Source organism: Diceros bicornis, chromosome 19 (genome assembly GCF_020826845.1).
Source record: "Diceros bicornis minor isolate mBicDic1 chromosome 19, mDicBic1.mat.cur, whole genome shotgun sequence".
NCBI classification, from domain to species: Eukaryota; Metazoa; Chordata; class Mammalia; order Perissodactyla; family Rhinocerotidae; genus Diceros; species Diceros bicornis.
The window spans coordinates 41,779,246-41,798,003 of NC_080758.1; positions in this window are offsets into that span (position 1 = coordinate 41,779,246).

The following is an 18,758-nucleotide window of genomic DNA, read 5'->3' on the forward strand; positions in this document are numbered from 1 at the left end:
ATCTGACATAGTACCCAACACAGAGTTGGTGGCTCTTGATACATATTTACTGGAGGAATTAATGAATGCATTGTGTTTGTCATAGTCATAGCTGCCGCTGCAGGAAACCAACCAAAAAGACACTCAGGATAGGACGATGTGATTCCAGTAATCTACAGAGCTAGTACTGCTGCCACTTGCAGCATCTCTGTTATCCTATCACCAAACATGTTGCTTGCTCAAAGGCCAGTAGTATAACAAAGCACAGGGGGCAAAATTTGCTTAACTTGTTCATACGGCACACATTTAATCTACTCTTAGATTATTTTTTCATTTTCTCTCTTTTCTTTAACGCACTGTGATAACGTAGATTCCATCCCCAAGTGACTTTGTGATGAAATAAACAATTCTAACTGTAAATAGTGTCTTCTTAAAATATCTACATTTTGAAAGCAATGAGTGTTTACACTGTTGTATTCTGGATGAATGTCGAATAAATGCCTGTGCTTGGTTTGTATTATTTGACATATTAGCAGGCCTTCAGAGGACACTGTCTATACCTTCTTTTTCCTATGTGATCAATAAGAAATAACAGTGTAAATCAATTCTGAGTAATAATGTAAATGGGCTCTTGAAGGCAATTCCTGCTGTGAAATAAGTAGTTAGCTGTGACACTGGCATTAACCGCAGTGGGGGTAATCAGCCATTGGATGTGTTTAATCGGAGGTATCAGCTAAGATTAAAAAGAGAGCCACTGTTGTGCAGGGATAATCATTTTCAGGATTTAAAAGATGAATATTTGAAGGTGTTCTCATAAATTAAAGCTATCAGAATTGCTTTGAGTAATTTAGGATGCTTTGAGGTGAGGTACAAGCAAACAAGAAAGGTTAATCTCAGAACCACAATAGTTAATGTGCAGGAATTGCAGAATACATGTATTGAAATAAGTAGCAAATGCTGAGTTAAATGAAGATATTCCCCCAGTGCTAAAATGTTCTTTGAGCTATTACTAACATAAATGATTTGATTACAAAGTGGGCAACATAGAACAATTTGTAATTTTATTAATTATCCTTGCAATTAATCACTAATCCCAAAGATTAAATATTAGACCACTTTATGGCTTGATTAGAGGTGTTTCCAGTCAAAAATATTGATGGAACCAAGCTCTGCACTGTAGAATAAAACTGGGTCACAAACGTTAAACATGAAGGTGGAAAGTCTGAGGAGAAGTCCTGAATCCAAGATATTCTAATTGTTTGGTAAAATCTTTTAACTTCTGAGCCTGAGTTTCCTCATCCATGATTTTCTAGGGGTAGTACTATCTACTTTAGGCAAGTTTGTTAAAGAATATCTGCAGAACCACTTTTTAATAGTGTAAGACATCATACAGATATATGGCTCTATTATTACTTGCAAAATACTTGCATTTACTTATTCAATCAATTGTTTATTGAGTGCTTGTTCTGAGCTACTGTGCTCTTCTGGAATGTAGAAGACTATAGTAAAGAAGACAGCCAAAGTTCCAGTCCTCTTAGATCTTATGTTCTAGCAGAGAAAGGCAGATCATAAACACGTTCACATAAAAGCAAAGAACCTCAGATAAAGTTAAAGGCTATGAGGAAAATAAAGCGTAGCAATAGAATGGAGAGTGGAGCGAGGGGGCTACTTTTCCTATGGTGGTCAGGAAAGGCCTCTCTGAGGATATATTTGAGCTGAGAGCCATACCGCTATCTGGGAGAAATTTATTGCAGACCAAGTGAAAGTGCTTTCCCATTGGGTTAAAAAAATTCACCTTGCCTGATGTGTAAAAGGAGATAGTCCATGAATTTGTCAGTTTTTCTTACTTCCTACAAATATTCTATTTCAGTTCTGACATATGTATAATTTTAATTTTAGTCTACTTTTTGGAGGTAATCAAGATAATGCTGCTGCTGCTGGAATCCACAAGAATTTTAATGGTCACATAATCTGACCTCCTAATTTTACAGTTAAGGACACTGGGGCCCAGAAAGATTATTTAATGTTTCCCAGGGTCATGTGATAAGGGACAGAGCCAAGACTAGAGCCTGAGTATCTTGACTCACAGTATAGTGCTCTTTCTGCTAAAAGATACTGTCTAGAATCTTCTAGTCTCTTTGATCATACTAACTCTCTTATAGGAGTGTTGTGAGAATTTGATTAACTATTAAGTGAGATGATATACATGAACATACTTTTGAAATACTGATTTCTTATTTCATATGGCACTTTATTATTAACAGTAATTTTAGGTGAGTTACATACAAATTACTTATGACATCACGAGGTCTACTAGTAAAAGTTTATGACAATAATCCACTTGAATATATACAGCAGTGACTGGTGTCTGAGAAAATACGGAAGTCACAGGTAGGTATTAAGAAAAAGCCTATACCATCCTCAAGACTCAGACATTTGCTCCTGCTTCCTTCCAGTATCTTGTCTTAGAGAAAAGGGAAACTCCTCAAAAGTCATTTTGAGAAACTTCAGATGGCAACTTTCTTGGTTTTAAGATATGTTCACACATTCTTTGATATTTCTCCCCTAGAGGGGTAGAGTTTAATTCCCCTCCCCTTGTGCGTGTCCTGAAGTTAATGACTCCCTTCTAGTGAATAGAATATGACAGAATAATGGGAATTACTGAGATTAGGTTATGAAAAGACTGTGGTTTCCATCTTTGGTGCCCTCTTTGCTCTCCCTCTCTCAAATCACTCTGTATTAGTTTTCTAGGAGTGCTGTAACAAACTAACATAAACTTGATGGCTGAAAACAGCAAATTTACTCTCTCACAGTTATGGAGGCCAGAGGTCCGAAATCAAGGTGTCGGCAGGGCTCCACTCCTTCTGAAGACTCTAGGGGAAAATCCATCTTTGTCTCTTCCAGCTTCTTGTAGCTCCAGGTGTTCCTTGGCTTATAGCAACACAATGCCAGTCTTTGCCTCCGTCTTCACACGGTCATCTTTTCTGTGTCTCTCTATGTCTTTTTCCCTTTTCTTCTCTTATAAGGATACTTGTCATTGGATTTAGGACCCACTCTAATCCAGGATGATCTCAAGGTCTTGAGATCCTTAACTTAATTATATCTGCAAAGACTCTTTTTCTGAATAAATTCACATTCACAGGTTCCAGGGCTCAGGACACGAACATATCTTTTTGGGATCACCATTCAACCCACTACACACTCTCTCTGGGTGAAGTCAGCTTCCACGTCATGAAGCAGCCCTGAGAAGAGGACAACCAGCTAACATGTTGTAAGGGACTTCAGACAGCCTCTGAAGAGGCCCATGTGGCAAGAAACTGAGGCCTGCCTGCAACAATGTGAGTGAACTTGGAAGTGGATCTTTTGAGATCTGCCAACAGTCATAAAAGTGAGCGTGGGAGCACATCCTGTCGTCCCAATCAAGCTTTCAGCTATCTGCAGCCCTGACTGACAGCTTGACTGCAACATCATGAAAGACCCTGAGTCAGAGCCACCCAGTTAAGCTCTTTGAATTCCTGACCTACGGAAACTGTGAGATAATAAATGTTTGTTATTTTAGGTTTAGGATATTTGTTATGCAGCAATAGGTAACTAATTAACAGCAACTATCGCCATGAAGTTTATTAAGCAACGTAAGAAGCCCACTGGCAGAGTGGTTGGTGTTTATCATGTTTTCTCAGCACAGACCTGCCAGGCTGAGGGACAGGCCTAAATGCAAAATGAAAGCAAAACAGAATTTGGGGTAAAGTTACATTTAATCAGTGATCTTAAAATCAAGAAATGCAACCATATCTCTTCAGCATTCCTCTGTCATAGACAGCGTACTAGATTGGAAAAACTGTTATATATGGAAAAGTCTCTCATTTTATGTATTAAAAAAAGAGAGAGAGATTAGTTGATAAGGGTCAAAGAGAATCCAAAGTCCAGCTTAGTAAAGAAGCATTAGGAGGAAAATAATGCAACTCAAAACACGCAATTGGGTATTAATATTTACCTGATATTCCTTAAGTGTTTTTGGGTCTTTGCACTTGCTACTCACATGCTTTTTACTGATAGAAATTGCCATTTTCATTTTGCGGGGAAAAATTAATTCAGCTTCTCTTTTCTGTTGATGCTGCTAGCTAAGTGAAGCAGAGGTAACTTCCTATTTACATTTGTAGCGGTGCCCTTCTAAATCTGTTTGCTATACTGGGTGGTGTGTTTCCCGTCAGCTCCTTCATTTTTCAGAACCACCTAGAGTTTGTTTCATTTCTAATCACACGCTATTTGTGAAATCCCTATAATTTCCTAAGGCCTTCTGAAGCTTTCCTCTTCCTACCTGTGACATTTTGAGGAAAGATTTATTCTCCTTCTGCATTTATTCTGCTTAGTGAAGATCATCAGAGACAACCTTAAATGTATTTTTGCAAATTCTCTTTCAGATTGTATCTGTATTGTATTTAGAGTCCAGTCACCCATTTGAAGGTGTGGAGGGTAAAGGGCTGTCTTAGAAATTCCTTCCATTTACAGACACTCAGTTTTTGCTTTCTTATATCATAGCACGTGATGCCAAACTATTGTCTTTCCTTTCATGGCCAGGTGATTTTTTCCTGTTTTAATGTTACTCCTGTACTTAGGTATGTCATATACATATACATGTACACGTCCTTTTTCGTGTCCTCCATTAGGAGTATATTCTCATTATGCTGAACACAGATTTCCTTCTGCATTATAATACGTTTTATGAGTATGGAATTGGGGGATTTTTTTTGGTTTGTGGAGTTATTTGGGAAAGCGTTTTGGTAGAGTTTGGGCTTGATGGAACTGAGATAGAGGGTTCTAGGGATCCCCCAGGAAATCTACTAAGAGACATCCTGGAGGGCAGGCAGAAGAAAGCTACCTGCTGTGCTGGGCAGGCTGGCAGGACTGAGCCTTCCTCCTCCATGTGCCCAGGACATGTCGTACCTATTGTTTTAAAATTAAGAAAAGTTAACTTGGTTATCTTCCTCTTAATAATATCCACTGCCTGAGTAGTAGGGTGGATATGAAGAATGATGAGAGATTGAGAAACCTCACATCCAAGTGTACCCCTCAAGAATGGCCAGGGCTCTGTATGTAGAATATTGCATAGTTATGAGATGGAGCCATAAAGCTGTGCACATAAAGGGAGGTGAAATTTAGAGAACTACACATCAAAAAAGAGGTAATATTTAAAACATTTCCTTATATTCTCTAATGTCTGCAATAGCAGTGTTTCTTCATATACTGTACCAAATTAACTGGTTGTCGTGGGCACCAAACCTGTTATCTTAAACACATTAATATCACACTCTAAGCAACATCCTATTGTTTATGCCTATTTTGAGATTAACCATAACATGGCCTTTTTTTCCCTCTTATTTTCGTTTTCCTCTTATCACTCCATTCAGAAATGATGGGATCAATATTTTTAAACCTGTACGTGAGATGTTTCTACTTATTGTTCATCATGGTGTACTAGCAACTATTTATTCATCACTATCCTTGAGGGCATACATTTGGGGACAGTGGAGCTTTCGCTAAGAGTCTCACAATTACAATGTTTTAAAGCTGGAAAAAAAATCTAGAAATCACTCTTTTAGTAACTGAGGCCAGTTTCTCCCATTAAGAACTAGGCAAGGATTTTTATCTGTTGTTTAAGACTGTGTACTTTGTATCTGACAATCTGTCTGGTACATAGTAAGTAGTGATAAGTGTCTCATTCATTCAGCAAACACTGATTGGTTCCTAAAGTATGTGCCAGGAGCTTTGCTTATCCTTTGGAAAAGAATGATGTGCAAAATAGACAGAGACCTCACCCTTGTGGAATCGAGTTGAGTTGAGCTGAAATGAATCAAGTGACTTGCCCTAGATCACACAGATATTTAAGGGATAAAACCTTGCCAAGAATCCAAATTGTCAGATTCTCAGTCTATGGTCTTTTCTTCTTTTTCATGGAGATTTTATTTGAGGGATCTTATAATGGAAAGATCTGGTGGTATTGGCTTTCTTCCATCATGTTTCCTTGGGATTTTACTATGCAGTGACCAGTGGAAATGGTCAGTGGATTCTGACACATTTGTACCCTGGGATGGAGACGAGGGACACGGTACACCTCTCTCTGATTACTATAGTAAATGATTCTGGGAAACCTTATTCTAACTTGGCATAAGGGGCACAGGCCTTTCTTGACTGGGTCTGGTAAACGGCTGCCTGACATTTTCTAATGATTCATTTTCTAATGACACATAGAGCACATTTCTATAATCCCTATGAAAGAGTTTTACATTCACATTATTTAAGAATAAGGCAGGGGCCAGCTGGGTGGTGTAGTGGTTAAGTTCGAATGCTCCACTTCCGCGGCCTGGGGTTTGAAGGTTTGGATCCCGGGCATGGACCGACGCATCACTTATCAAGCCACGCTGTGGTGGCATCCCATATAAAGTAGAGGAAGATGGGCACAGGTGTTAGTCCAGGGCCAATCTTCCTCAGCAAAAAAAAGAGGAGGATTGGCAACGGATGTTAGGTCAGGGCCGGTCTTCCTCACCAAAAAAAAAAAAACAAAGAATAAGGCAGACAGTGATTTGTAAACAATTTTTTCAATAATTAATCATGACTTGATATCCGTATGTTTTAGAGAGAAAAACTTTTGACTCTCTTGTCTCTAAGTCAAAATGTCAAACATGCATTGATATGGAAGCCAATTAAACATAGACTAATTCATTACCTATGATTTTATTCTGTTTATTTTCCTTAGCAGCACCTTTAAAAAATAAGATTGACACGTATCTGCCAAAGCATCTGTACCAAGTTATATTTCCCAGACGTAAAACACATGGGTGGATTTCTGGTGGAATACTTGCTTTATTGTCTGATTTTATGGCTCTCTGTTCTTTTGTTTCCTTTTGCTCTTTTTTTTTTTTTTTTTTTTAGTGCTTTATAACTGCCTTTCAAATTTTTGTTAAGCTATTTGATTGATTGACTTGTGGCATAATCCATTTTAAAGATAGAATTTAGAACTTCCTGAAGTTAGAATCAATTGACTTGAAATATTTAAATGGGTGTCCTTTCTGTCTGGAACTTTCTTTCTATTGATATCCACATCCCACAAAATGGTTAAGAACATGGGTTTTGAAGCCCAACATCCTGGGCTCAAATTCAGGTTCTGGATTTGGGCAAGTTATGAAACTTCTTTGTGCCTCTGTTTTGCCACCTGTACATGGGGATAAGAATATCCCCCTCACAGAGATGTTGAGGATTATGAGTTAATGTCTGTGTAGCGCTCAGAGCACTGCCTGCCTCCGAGTAAACACTGTGTAAGGTTCGCTGTTTTTCAGTAAGGTCATCCTGACCATCTTATCTAAAATGTCACCCATCACTATCTCTTGCCCTGCTTTAGTTGACGTCACAACCCTTATCATCATCTGGGACTATTTTATGTATTTATTGGTTTATTTGTTGAATTTAGTCTCTTCCACTAGAATGTAATCTTCATGAATGCAGGAACATTGTTCCTCGCTGTATCTCCAAATCCTACGAAGGTATTCAAAACCATTTGTGAATGAACAAATGTATGTGCACAGGAAACTTTAAGTTTAATTATGTATAATTATTCACAGAGTTCCTGGAAGAATTAGCCTAAGAGCACATTTAGTCTCATGCTCTGTTCGTTTGGCTCTTCCAGTTAACTTGGCTAATAGTTGGAAATAATCCAGGAAAATAGCATCAATGTATGGGAGGGTCAAGACCATGTCTGACATCTGGTTTACCTACCAAGACTGTTTTAGGTGTGCTGCACATCTTTTTCCTATTTTTTAAAACTCTGTAGTTTAAGTAGTAGTGTCAGGATGAAATAAAGCAGAGAGGAAGAGGTTTAAAGAACTTTAATGACCTGAGAACCATGTCTTGACTTGCCTAACTAAAAGCCAGTGGATTAATAGTGTGATCCTTTCCCATTGATTTAGAGTCTGTATTCAAAGATGATTTCCAAGCTCAATTTATTGTTAAACCTCGTTAAAATAAAGTGATAATTTTATGGGTTTGAAATGTGTTATGACTGACTTTCTGATGGAGACTGCTAGTCCCAGTGCTTACAATTTACATGTAAATGTGTTAAAAGGGGAAATATTGATGTGTGTTTCTTCTGTGTACAAACTGTTCAGACTTTATGGGAAATAATAAAGCTTTACAACTTGTTCTTCACAAATAGGATGGTAGGGACTTGCAACAACACGAGAAATCTATTTGTTATTTTGTGTCAGAGTAATCTGGGCCATCTCCCCACTTATAGACCACCAGAGCTAACTGTTACTTGGAGTAGAGAAGGAAATAGCATGATAGTCAGTGGTTAGAGAATATTAATTTGATATAAATAGAATTTCCTTTTATTACAGGGAAGGTAATTATCTGACCATTAGGCAATACAGCAGCATTCACTGTTAACCCCAATTTTGCCAGATGGGGTGAAGGAACAACCAACCCCATCAGGCCCTTAGGACTTCTGACATAAAGGTTTAAAAATATAGTTACAGAGTCAGCCCTGATGGTCTAGTGGTTAGGGTTCCCCACTCTCCGCCCAGGCAGCCCGGGTTTGTTTCCTGGTCGTGGAGCCACACCACCCATCTGTCAGTTGCCGTGCTCTGGTGGTGGCTCACATGGAGGAGCTGGAAGGACTTGCAACTGGGATGTACAACCATGCCCTGGGGCTCTGGGGAGAATTAAAAAAAAGGGGAGAAAAAAAAGAGGAAGATTGGCAATGGGTGTTAGCTCAGAGTGAATCATTCCCTGCAAAAAATATATATATACAGTTACAGTTTTTTGCTTGGGAATCATCCTTGCTTCCAGCACTTGTAGTTGCAGCACTGGTGCTGAGATCACTGCGTCAGGTAGAGATAAAAAAAGTTGAAGTGATGTGGGGAAGAAAGAAAAAATATAGTTGTTATGCTAGTGTCCTCCCCACCTTGGGAAGAATTGCGTATTCATACAGGCATCCTCCTCTACCTCCTCTTCCCCAGAGTCACCAGAAAAACAGAGTATTATCTAGTGGGGACATTCCTTTAGCCCCATTCATGTTGAATGTAAGCATACACTTGTGAGGGCATTTAAACCAGCCCTTCATGTCTTTGTAGCCCCCTATTTTAGAAAACCAATGTTTTAATTGTCCATTCAAACTCTACTAAACTATTACTCTGAGGAAGATGCCTCTCTGCCCATTGTTGGACATTAGGGTCTGTAAAGTATGCTCCTAGTTCTGAAGAAATGTGACTCAGTGATCCAAATTGGTGCACTATCCTCTGTTCCAGTTCTTTTATGGTACTCTGAGCATTTGTACCTACCACTCGGTAAGCCAAACTCAGTCCAGAGTCAGTGTCTGTTCCTGTCAAGACCTATTTGTAGCCCCGCTGGGGCTACCTACCTCAGTCTCCCTTGCCCACTATGTTCAGGGCCTTCCCCTGGGGAATCTGCCATACAACAATCTGCAGTCTCTGTCTCTTTTGTTGGCAGACAGAACAATTCTTATTGGCATTTTGTGCTTCAGAGGGTACAAGAGGAAAATGTCTAAATTCAACCCATCTCTATATTGCTGCAGTACCCTGATACCCACTCATTTCATGCAGCCAGGTGGCCACCTTAAACAAGTGCACAGGGATTTCTGCTTGTCAATGCCAATCACCTTCTGAACCTGGAGGGGGGTTCTTCTGATGAGCATTGATATGTCCTACTTTAATACACTCCTCCAATTCCTGTAGTGATTTCCATAGGGCCGTGCCCCGTTTGGGCACCCCTTGAATATTCCAGGTTTCCATTGCCCTCCTGCCTGACCATATGGCCAGGCCATTGGCTATTGCCCCTGAGTTTGTAAAAACTGAAACATAGGGGCTTTCATCATAAAACATCATGCAATTCAGCCTACCAAGCTGATTCATTTTCACCTTCTTTTATCAGAGTGGGGGACTTCCAAAGAGGATATTGTGTATTTACCTTGAAACTGTTGTCTACAAACCAAACAGCTCTTTCTCAGTCATTTTAGAGCTGCTTATAGGGCACTGTCCAAGTGGTGATAGAATCCATCGGCTCCTCATGCAGTTCTGAAGTTAATCCTAGGGGAAAAGAGGCTCCCTGCTCATGAGTATCTTCCTCTTCCTTGCTCTGGTAGCATGTATAAACCATTTCCATTTTATTAGAGAACTCTTGTGGGCACTGACCTCTCCATTACAGTGTTTCTTTAACATCATCCAAGACAGTATGGCTAATAGAGACTTCAAGATGTATTTCATGTTCTTCAGTCATAGGAGTAGTTTCAATTAATGTCCAATAGCAAGCTAGTGATTTCCTCTCAAAGAGAAATTCTCTAGTTCAGAGTCACAGTAGTTGTCTCTGGGAGTCACTCACCAGCTTTTGTCACAGCCCCAGTTTGCACTCCACATTGGGCAATTGCAGAGAATTTGTTTTTATCAGCACTCCAGGTTGTAGTCTACACTGCGTGGGTTTGGGTAGTCTTATTTGTTCCCGTTTAGTATGTCCAATTAATATTGCTTGAAGGATGGATTAACATGCCTTGTCTTTTATGATACTATGTGTAAGAAACATTTCCCAGATAGATACAATGTCCATCCTCATAATATATTCAGGTAAAAGAGACACAACCACTTCACATAAAGCCTGTATAAATATACCAATTCTCCAAACTTTCACTTTAATCTCATCAACACTTACATTCCTAACTGTAGCCTCCATTAGGACTTCATTAATAGGTTTTGGTTTTACAATACTGAGCAGGGTAAGTATTCTCCAGCCGGATATAATATCCATTCCTATAAAACATTCAGGTCAAGGAGAAACAACCTGTTCCCATAAAGCCTGTTTAAATATTCCAACTTTTGTAATCCTATCAACCCTTAAATTTTTGTATTCTATCAAATTGTAGTTCACTTCAGGGCTTCACTGGTGAGTTTTCGTATCACAGTGCTTGCGGTTTTTGTATCAAGGAATCCCATCAATTCTCTGCACCTCCTGACCATTTTACCCACTTAAGTACATAAGACTTTGGGTCCCCAGCAGAGGGTTGAGCCTGGGGACCCTGGCCCTTTTGTCAATATTTATCTTGACTAATCTTCTTGACTATTGCTCCATGTGATTCTAGGTCTGATTTTTTGATGTAATCTTTGCCTTCCAGCTTTTAAATTCCTCCAAACTGAGGTACGTAGACCAGACTTGTTTGGGGCCCTTTAATGTTGGATGACCAGCAGGGAGTCCCTTTGGTCCACCCAACCTTCAACAGTACTTTATTAAGACCTTTCTTTCACAGGCTGGCCCCGTGGCTTAGCGATTAAGTGCGCGAGCTCCGCTGTTGGCGGCCCAGGTTCGGATCCCGGGTGCGCACCAACGCACCACTTCTCCGGCCATGCTGAGGCCATGTCCCACATACAGCAACTAGAAGGATGTGCAACTATGACATACAACTATCTACTGGGGCTTTGGGGGAAAAATAAAAGAAATAATAAAAAAAAAAGACCTTTCTTTCAACCCCATCAATATCCATCTTATTCATCCCATTTCTTAATAACCATCTAAAGATTTCTACCCTGCTGGGATGAATCCCTTGACTTTCCCCTTTCTTTTTCTTCTTTTTTTCACCGCCATCAATGTTTGCTATATTCACCTCATTTCTTAATAACCATTCAAAAATTTTCACCCTACTGGGACACGTGTTTTGACTCTCTCCTCTGCCTTTCTGCATTCTCTTGTTAATTATTTTAGTGTTTTTATTAGTATCTGTAAGACCGATGAGAGAGAACCAAGACAATAAGTTTAATAAGGCTTCTCAAACTGTGCTTGATTTTTGCCGCAGTGGGGTTACAAGGGGTGTCCAGACAGAAGGGACCCCCTTAACCACAGCATTTACCATGACCTGGGTAATGGGCATATTCAGTGGGTGAATATCCCAATTATCATAAAGCCAGTTCCACATAGCTTGTATACTAAGCATATAAACTGCTATATCTAGGGTGTTCCACTTGGCATTTATAGAGAGTTGGACATTCCCCCTTCTTATAGTAAACAGACCTTACAGCAGATTTTATCCAGTTCACCATGCCGGCTATTTCCTTAAGAATAACTTGCTGTTTGTCTGGATCATATATAGCCATTTTGATTGTTCCATAATGAGCTGTGAGTCCTGCATCAACCCAAGCATGCTTTTCCACCCTGCAGCATTCAAAACCAAAGATAGTGTCCCTAAATTAGTCATTTTCACAATCTGTTTTAGTGAATGTTCTTCAGGGAGCTGATAATATTGGTCTACAAAATGAGACAACTCCTTCATGCTATACCCTCTGGTTTTGTAGTTTCTTGGTTTTGCCCTCCCTCCACATTGATTACCTTGTTGGTCATCAGAGGTACTTTCTGTTGTCCTGGCATACTTTTTCCATTTGTAGGCAGCTTTGAGGCTAGTGGCCAAAGCTCAGACTGACCAAAATCTGAGCTTCGTCTAGCATCAAGACCTGACCCCACACTTTCTTTAACTTTCTTTTTAGCTGTCACAGATAATAATAAACAAGGAATTGTATGTGTAGCATGCTTCTTATTATTTTGCATTTCCTTATATATCTAATGAGCCAATTTCTCAGGAATCAGATTGACCACTATTTCTAAATTCCATTGGTAACTTTTAACTTAGTAACTGATTGCACTGCAGCTGTAGTTTTATATCATGGGTGACTAGGTAGCCATCCAGAGATCAAAGGTTCCTCATTCTCTGCCCTTTTATCTTTTCTGTTCCCAAACCACATGTTTCTATGAGCTAGGGTCCTCCTGGCAAATCCCACCTTCTCATACCAATTCTGAGCTGTTCCTACAACACTTTAACAACAAATGTGTGTGTGTTTTGTTTCTTTGTTTTTTCCATACCAACCAATGCTCTAACTCTTTGGACACCAACTGGATGTCCTACAATTCAATTCAATTCTGACACTATCTGCCTGGAATTGGTGTTATATACCAAGTTAAGGGCTCAGTCCCACACTACTGTCCCCAACTCAGATACCAGTCAAAAGTCCCAGCTTGTCACTAGTACTTCTCACTGACTGGCTATAAATTAAGGGTTCCCATGACCCCTTCCTCAGATTTGACAATTAGCTAGAATGGCTCACAGAACTCAGGGAAACACTTTACCTCCTGTTACTGGTTTATTATAAACGATACGACTCAGAAACAGTAAAATGGAAGAAATGCAGAAGGCAAGGTACGGGGATGCATGGAGCTTCCATGTCCTCTCTGGTCATCTACCCTCTCAACACCCAGTATGTTCAACTTGGAAGCTCTTCAAACACTGTTGTTTAAGGGTTTGTTATTTAGTTATGATTGATTAAATCATTGGCCCTCTGGCTGAAGGCTGGATTAATTTAATCTCCAGCCCATCTCCCTGCCCCAGAGGTCGAGGAGTGGGGCTAAAAGTTCTAACTTTCTGATCACATGGTTCTTCTGGCAACCAGCCCCCCAAACTTGAAGCTATGTAAAGACCCACCAAGAATCACTTCATTAGCATAAATTCAGATGCGGTTAAAAGGGACTTGTTATGAATAACAAAAGATGCTCCTATCGCTTTTATTACTCAGGAAATTCCAAGGGTTTTAGAAGCTCTTTGCCAGGAACAGGGAACAAAGACCAAATATATATATTTCTTATTGTATTACAGTAATGAATCTTACAGCTTGAACTATATTTATGCAGAAATATTCTCAAGCACATGTATTAATAATATGTATCCCTATACCTACATGGAAATTAATTTCTTTTCCACAAATACCCAGTTTCACCACAGAATTTTAAATCTAGAAATTGGGGTTAACTTCTCCTTATGTTAAAAGAGCATTATGGCTATTCTTTGAGAGATGAGATTTAACCATAACTTTTTGTGTATGTGTAATATATACTCATACACTATAGTTTGAGGAAAATTTATTTTTAGCATCTTATATTCATGTAAGTATCCTAGATGCTATTTTTAAGCAAGGTTTCACATAGTATTGAATTTCATGATATTGTAAACTGACTTTTATAGAACTACTTCAAAAATTGAAATGGTAGACCTTTTAGACCATAATTGAATATAAAGCATAAGGTAAAACGAAAGTTCCATTTGTGAAGCTGAATATCATTCAACTATTCAATTATTGTTAGATATAGATGGGTAAGCTTGTTCTTTTAGAGTTTGACCATCTGGTGTTCATTTATTTTTCTTTGATAGATGTACCAGATAGCCAAAACCTTTGCTTACTACCTTAGGGAAAAAGGGATCTGTGATGTGTGCATTTATTTTATGCCATTCTATCTATGTGTTGTACAAAATCTATTTAAATAGGGGAACTAAGTTGCTTACAGTAGTAAAATACATTTCTCTCAGTAAATGTTGGTACTTTTTGATGCATGCTGATTTGGGTTCTGACATAGTCATAATCTATATACAAAACATATGCATTTAGCTTTCAAAACAGAAACTGGCACTTCTGGAGCTGTGGGAGTGAGCTAGTTCACCAAAGGAATGTCTCCTTCCTCTTTGGAAAAAGAGCTTATCATTGATGGCATAGAGTCTGTTGTCTCAAACTTCAGAGTAGGCTTTCCAATTCATAAAATTAGGTTCTGTAGCATGGTAAAAGTTTGAGACCCTGACTCATCTTTCTTACGTCCCTCCTATGAGAGGATGTCTATGGTCATGAGGCTTACAGTTTAAACAATGAGCAGTAAATGTACTAAAACACTGATGTTTAGAAATGTACAAAATATAGGTAGAAAACAGTGTTCCCATTTTTACCTTTGCAATGGACCAAACAAAAAGCACACAAATGATTATTTCTTTAGCCATGGACCACTCAGGTTTCTCTTCTGCCTTATGTATTTCTGTATGTCATTGGTATCTACATATGTTTTGTAGATACTTTCCACCTATGACTTTCTGATAATTCAAACATATAGTTTACATAATTATTCACCTTCTCTTGTTTTCATTCCATCTTGAGTAGTCTAAATTGAAGGCTTTTTAAGGTCTTGTATGTTCCCCATGTCAACTCCTGAACATCTATACTTGTAAAAAATGATGCTGCACTCTTTTGATAACTCTGTCCTTCAAGTTTACCTCATAGGTGATTCCACTTGACTGAAAAGTCCTCTTGGTAATCCAATAATTAAATCCTTCTATCTGGGGCCCAAGAGAGATCTCTTGGGCTGAATTACACAGCACAGTAAATGACATTATAATGAAGTTTTAACTTATTAGTTAAACGAATGAATGGGAACTTTGCTGTTGCAATTCATTAGTGTCTTATGCTGTAAAGCAAGACTTGGTGCTGCAGATGAGAGCCAGTGCAATCTTCTCTTCTTATAATTAATTATCATATCAGTGTATTAAAGGTAGTTTCACTAAAAGGAGAAATACCCTTGTAAAAAAAATCTAAAGCGGTCTAATGAAGCAAAATGATCACTTCTGTATGTCTCTGAGCTCTGCCTGTGTGGCAGGCCCTGTTCTGGATGTTTCTGTAATATTATCTGATTTTTATCCTCAAAACAACCCTATGTGGTGGGTTGTTATTATTTCCATTTTATACACTGGGAAAATCAGGCACAGAAAGTTTAAATAACTTTCCTGAGGTCCCATGGCTAGTAAGAGTAGAGTGAGGATTCAGACTCAGGCAGTACCTCTCCATAGCTCCGCACTTATAAACAAGATTTTATCTCATCCCTAGGCATGAACATTTGCTTATATATGAACTAATTTCATTGATATTGTTTCTTTTGATTTCTTTCCGTTTTATATGAAAGTTGATGATGATATTTAGAAGGCTTTTTTTTTTACTTAAAAACTGTTTAAGCTCAGAAAAGTACTGAGAAAAATAACAAATACTTATGCATCGACCATCAGGAATTTTAAAAACATTAACATTTTGGCTTCTTTACCTCTACTCTTTGTTTTTTAAATAAAACAATAAGATATTTCTGACAAAATTCTTCTCCTCAGTCCCATTCCTCCAATTCCTGCTTCCCACTCCTTGCCCAGAGCAACCACTCTTAAGAGCTGGATGTAAAACTTTCTAGACTATATTTTTATATTTCTACCACAGATATAGAAATATCCATAAACCATATACACTATGATTTTATGTGTTTAAATGTATACAAAAGGCCTCATTTTGAACAGACTATACAGTTTCTTGGCTTTTTCACTCAACACTGTATTTTTGAAACCTCTCCGTGCTGATCTCATTCTAGCTGTAATTAATTTTTAGATGCTGTGTTTAATTCTATCTTCTAGATATGTCATATTTTATTTGTTCATTTTCCTATCAGTGAGTTGTTTCCGATATTTTCCTGTTATAAACAGTGCTGAAATGAACATTTTTCAGTACATATTGCCTCACACGCATGTGTTTCCTGAAGTGGGATTGCTGGTTGGGAGGGGCTGTGCAGTAAACTCTAGCAATGAACATATAAGAGCATCAAATGAGAAGAGGGACCCATCAAGACAACACTTGAGAATTAAAGGAAAGAGTCAGGAAGAAATTTCCTGTGGTTAAGAGACAGTGATTAATAATAAATTCCACTGCTAGTATAGATAATCTGCCTCCATGCTTTATGAAGTTCCTACAAACAAACGTTAGGTTTATGTGAGGTTTGATAAAGAGAACTCTGAGCTAAGAAGCAAGAGACCTGGATTTTCTCCCCAGCTGTGCTCTAACCTAGCTTGTGCCATAAAACAGTATATTAATGGACTCTGAATCTCGTTTTTCTTATCTGAAGATGAGGAATTTTTAGTAGTAGATATTTTCTTAAGATTTCTTCCAGCACTAGTCTACCTGAGTTAAGGCTAGGACAAGTTTTCTTTAATGTTAACATAACTCCTCCGCATTGAACTAAATGATCCACAGGCCTAAGTCTCTGTTGCCCCCCTAATCTGCTACCCTGCTGCCCCTGAAGATAGTGACCATTCCTAATTCCAGAGTTCCAGGCATTTGGTTTTATTGGTCCCTTTCCCCACTGTATCAATGCTCCAGCTCTCTTGGTTCTTGGGCAGGGCGATTCTGAAGCATGTGACCCTCAGATTTCTCAAGGAGCATCAGGCTCCAGTTACCTTAGTGGTATCTGGCTTGATAACAGTATTGTTTGTTGTCCCTCTCCTGCTCCGGTCTCATTTCACCACCCCTGACCACCGGCTCCTGAGCTTCTTGTCTCAGGGTCTTTTTTCTGGGGAAACTCAAACAAAGATATTCACCTATTCAAAGACTGCATGCTCTTCTACATCTAGCCCAGTCCCACAGACTTCCAAGGTTCTTCTGGCCTGCTTGAGCTCATGCTCATAGAGCTGCTCTGGACCTTACAGAAGTTGTCATTTGAACAAATTAATGCAAGGCTGCATGTGGTTAGTCACGTTCTTGCCTTTTGTGTCCTTCCTCCTCCCAATTATAAGATGAACTGCCAAAAGTCGAGAACTCTTTTTTTGTGTTGCTTAGTTTTTATTTTTAATGCCCCTCAGTGCCTAGCACGGAACTGCTGCAGCATATATGCATGTAGTAAATTGTCATTGAATGAATAATTTAGTCTTCAGAGATCCATACTGCTAGGATCTCTCCTCATCCATCTCTCCTCTCTTCTTGGATTTTTTTGTCTTTTAATTAGCTTCTCATTAGGCTTGTGGTTCTTGGTGACTTCCTGAGGACCTGACAGTCAAAAGGTTACAGACTGGGCCATCCATTTTATTATAGGAGTAATATAAAGAAATACTCTTTCTGGTCACACTTGGAGAACATTTCAGCCAAATCGGCAGAAATAACTGGAAATAAAAATGGGTTGGAAAGTAGTACTTAGAATTTTTTTATTTTTACCTAATGCCTTTAATTGTAAATTTATCCACAGCTTTGTTTTAAAGTTATTGTCAAGATTATATGAAGTTAAAAACAAATGAAGAAACTCAAACATTAATGATTCTAAATGTTTTGCTTCAAATATTTTTACTACTTTTCCCCGATGAGATGGTGTCTAGTTTATTTTCTTTCTTTCTTTTCCTTCCTTCCTTTCTTTCTTTCCTTCTTCCTTCCTTCCTTCCTTCCTTCTTTCTCTCTCTCTCTTTCTTTTCTTTCTTTATTTCTTTCTCTCCTTCTCTCTTTCTCTCTCTCTCTCGCCCTCTTTCTTTCTTTCTTTTCTTTCTCTCTCTTTCTTTCTTTTCCTCCTTCCACAATCAGCCTGATTTAAATAAAAATTTAAATTAAGTAACTTTTTAAAATTCTCTATTTTATTTCAGTTAAATATCTCATATGGTTAAAAACTGGTAGAAGAATTTAAGTAAGTGAAGCTGACAGCTTATGGTTTTGTTTAGCAAATGACTAATAACTCTCAACTTAAATGCTTTAGCTACAGTCTTTTCTTTTTTTGTGAAATGAAGACCAGTACTTATGGCTTCTCGCTTCCAAAACTTTCAGTAACTGAAGGCATTATTACTTATTCTGTGGTTTAAAAACTGAGGAAACTTTTTCCCCCCTCAAACAGTGTAACATTCTATTTATCATTTGTTTGAACTTGTTTAGTGAGTATTGATTTTGTAAAATATATTCTAAAAAAGCTTATCTCCCAGATTTAGTTCTTTTCAAACTGCACACAACCTGGTTAGGCAGAAGAGGCCTCTCCTTTTGTTCTGCTTTATTCTTCCTGAATTGACTTTATCATTGTCCCTCCAGTTGTCTCCCGAGTTCATTACAGATTATCTCTTCTTGTTGGTAGAAAGCAAGCAGTGCTGA